The sequence below is a fragment of the Rhinoraja longicauda genome, chromosome 25 (assembly GCF_053455715.1).
Source record: "Rhinoraja longicauda isolate Sanriku21f chromosome 25, sRhiLon1.1, whole genome shotgun sequence".
Classification (NCBI taxonomy): Eukaryota; Metazoa; Chordata; class Chondrichthyes; order Rajiformes; family Arhynchobatidae; genus Rhinoraja; species Rhinoraja longicauda.
The window spans coordinates 31583113-31587256 of NC_135977.1; positions in this window are offsets into that span (position 1 = coordinate 31583113).

Consider the following 4144-nt stretch of genomic DNA (forward strand, 5'->3'; position numbering starts at 1 on the left):
TCTCCTCCCTCCCCCTCTCCTCCCTCCATCCGCCTCTATCCGCCCCCTCCCCCTCTCCCCTCCTTCCCGCCCGGACAACCGCCCGCCCGCCTTGGCCGCCCGGCGCTCTGCCTGCGGGGGCCTTGCGCTCCACCGCCTGCGCAATCCGCCGCCGCCGCCGCCGCCCGCCGCCCGGCGACGACACGAGTGAGCGCGGCAGCCAAGTCACCCCTGGCGACGACCACCAATCACACCGTCCGAGTGAGACGGAGATGGAAAAACGGCCATCGGGCAGTGGTGGAGACAGCTATCCGGGGTCCTCGCGGCGCAGTGTGGAGACCAAAGATACTAGAGGAGCGAGATACACCACTCGGCCCTAAACACCGCAGCAGGTCAAGGGGACATTTCAGCGCCATTTTAGTAGGCAGATTCTGTGTGTTAGACAACTCTGTGTCAAGTTTATTTGTCACATACACTTACACGATGTGCAGTGAAATGAAAGTGGCAATGCCTGCGGATTGTGCACAAAAAAGAATTACAGTTACAGCATATAAATAAAGTTAATAAGTTACTATAGTGTAGACAAAAATTTAGTCTCTGGAGTTATAAAAGTTGACAGTCCTGATGGCCGGTGGGAAGAAACTCCGTCTCATCCTCTCCATTTTCACAGCGTGACAGCGGAGACGTTTGCCTGACCGTAGCATCTGGAACAGTCCATTGCTGGGGTGGCAGGGGTCCCTCATGATCTTGCTTGCTCTGGATCGACACCTCCTGATATATCATATCATATCATATCATATATATACAGCCGGAAACAGGCCTTTTTGGCCCTCCAAGTCCGTGCCGCCCAGCGATCCCCGCACATTAACACTATCCTACACCCACTAGGGACAATTTTTACATTTACCCAGCCAATTAACCTACATACCTTGTATCGGTCCTGCAGGGGGACGAGTGTAGTTCCCATGGTGCGTTCTGCCGAACACACTACTCTCTGCAGGGCCATCCTGTCCTGGGCAGAGCTGTTCCCAAACCAGACTGTAATGTTGCCGGACAGGATGCTCTCTACAGCCCCAGAGTAGAAGCAATGAAGGATCCTCAGAGACACTCTGAATTTCCTCAGCTGTCTAAGGTGGTAAAGGCGCTGCTTTGCCTTACCCACCAGTGCGGCAATAATAATAATAATAATAATACATTTTATTTATATAGCGCTTTTCATATACTCAAAGATGCTTTACAGAGATTTTGAGAACATAGGGAAATTAATAAATAGATAAATAAGTAAATAAATAAATGAACAGAGAAAGGAGACAGTAGGTGAGGTGACCTTCAGTGGTTGAAGGCAGTACTGAACAGGTGAGACTTCAGCGATGTTTTGAATGTGGTGAGTGTGGGGGAGTCTCTAACGGTTTGGGGTAGTGAGTTCCATAGGGTGGGAGCAGCGATGGAGAAAGCCCTGTCCCCCCAGGATCTGAGTTTAGTCCGGATGTGGGGGGATAGGAGATTGGCAGCGGCAGAGCGGAGGGTGCAGGTGGGAGTGTGCCTGTGGAGGAGGTCGGTCAGGTAGGATGGGGCCAGGTTATGGAGGGCTTTGTAGGTTATGAGGAGGATTTTGTACTGGATTCTCTGGGGGATGGGGAGCCAGTGGAGTTTATAAAGGACGGGGGTGAGTAGACGGGCAGCGGAGTTTTGAATGTATTGAAGTTTATTGATGATTTTTGAGGGTGCGCCATAGAGGAGGCTGTTGCAGTAGTCCAGACGGGAGGTGATGAAGGCGTGGATGAGGGTTTCTGCAGCTGTGGAGGAGAGGGATGGACGGAGACGGGCAATGTTTTTGAGGTGGAAGAAGGCTGTCTTTGTGATGTGTTTGATGTGTTTGTCGAAGGAGAGGGTTTGATCAAGGATGATTCCAAGATTCCGGATGTGAGGTGAGGTGGATACTGGGAGACCATCAATGTTGAGGATGAAGTTTTGGGTGGATTTGGTGAGCATTTTTGGACCAATGATGATGATTTCAGATTTGTTGCAATTGAGTTTGAGGAAGTTTGATTGAAGCCAAGATTTTATTTCAGTAATGCAGTTTGTCAGTGTAGAGTGTGTGGTGGAGGAGATTGACTTGGTGGAGATGAGGAGCTGGATATCATCGGCGAAGCAGTGGAAGTTGAGACCATGACGGCGGATTAATTGACCAAGGGGGAACAGGTAGAGGATGAAGAGGAGGGGGCCAAGGACTGAGCCTTGGGGGACACCTTGGGGGAGGGGAGCGGTGGGGGATTTACAGTTGTTAATGGAGATGAACTGGTGTCTGTCAGAGAGGTAAGATTTAAACCAGGATAGGGCTGTGCCGGTGATGTTAAGGGAGGTTTCAAGTCGGGTGAGGAGAATGGAGTGATTTATGGTGTCAAAGGCGGCGCTGAGGTCAAGTAGGATGAGGATGTTGAGGTTGCCAGCGTCGGAGGAGAGGAGAATGTCGTTTGTGATTTTGAGGAGCGCAGTTTCAGTACAGTGGTTTGAGCGGAATCCAGATTGGAAAGTTTCATACAGGTTATTGGTAGAGAGGTGGTATTTTAGTTGGGAAGCTACAGCACGTTCCAAAACTTTGGACAGAAAGGGTAGGTTGGAGATTGGTCTGAAGTTGTTTGGGGTGTCAGGGTTTAGACCAGGTTTTTTCAGAATGGGGGTGACAGCAGCGATTTTGAGGGATGGCGGGACGATGCCAGTGGACAGGGAGGAGTTTATTGTTGCAGTGATAAGTGGAGAGCAGGAAGGCAGGCCTTGACAAAGCTGGAGGGGATGGGGTCCAGAGAGCAGATGGCAGTTTTTATTCCTGTGAAGAGGTCAGAGAGGTCGGTGGTGGAGATTGGGGAGAACTGAGGCAGGGGCTGACAGGATAAGGGGGGGCAGGTGGTTTGAGGGGGAGCAGGTGCGTTGGTGGTTAAGGTGCTGTAGATGTTGTCTATTTTGCTTTGGAAGAATGAAAGGAAAGTGGTGCATTTGTCAACTGTGAATGATTGGGAGATGGTGTCCAGGGGGCTGAGGAGTTTGTTTATTGTAGAGAAGAGTGTTTTGGGGTTTCCGGAGCCAGAGTGAATTATTTGAGAGTAGTAGGTGGAGTGGGCATGGGAGAGGGCATCTTTATAGTGCTGTATGTGGTCTTTGTAGGCTTGGGAGTGAATTGTGAGACCTGTTTTGTTGCGGAGTCTTTCAAGTTGACGGGCATGAGTTTTCATCACGCGGAGTTCAGGGGTAAACCAGGGAGCAGAGTGGGTGAAGGAAACTGTTTTGGTTTTTATAGGTGCAAGCTGGTCGAGGCAGGAGGAGAGAGTGCGGTTGTAGTAGTCAGTGAGGTCAGAGGGGCTGTGGAGGTCAACGAAGGGAGAGGCGGACATTATTTCAGAGAGGGAGGATGAGAGCGAGGTAGGTGAAACAGAGTTCAGCTTGCGGAAGTTTATTTTGCGTTTTTGCTTTGGAGCTGGGGTGGGAATGTTGACGGACATGGTGATGGCTAAGTGATCAGAGAGGGCAATGTGCGTTGCCCATGTCAGATCCTCTGTGATGCGGACTCCTAAGTATTTAAAACTGCTCACCCTATCCACAGTAGACCCATTTATCTCCAGTGTGTTCACAACTCTGCGATTTCTTCGTATATAAAATGTTTGCCAACAATTATTTTTGTTCAACTTCTTGGATAAGTTGATAGTTGACATTTATGATTATTTCTTGAAGAACTGCTGCTTCGTGATCTTTAAATTTTGGATGTTACTGATTGAATATTTGCACTTGAGATCCACTCTATATCAGACCAATTGATCATATTTAATGAACTGTTCTTCTTTATTTTCTCTGTTAATTTTAATTTCACCTCCACGAGCTGCATCACTTTTTGTTTTATTTTAAAAAGTCATGGAAGATTAGGCATTTGCAAACAATAGAACTCTACTGTATCCACAATATAATTGAAAAGACATTTAACTTTATACTTAGAGCCAAGAAAATTTGAATTGGTGCATTGATTAGTTAAAAACCATTCACAGCCACTAAAATGCCTGACATGGTATAGAAGCATGAATCAAATTCAAATAGACACAGTGGTGGAGTAAATCACCGGGTCAGGCAGCATCTCTGGAGAAAAAGGATGGGTGATGTTTCAGGTTGGGACCTTTCT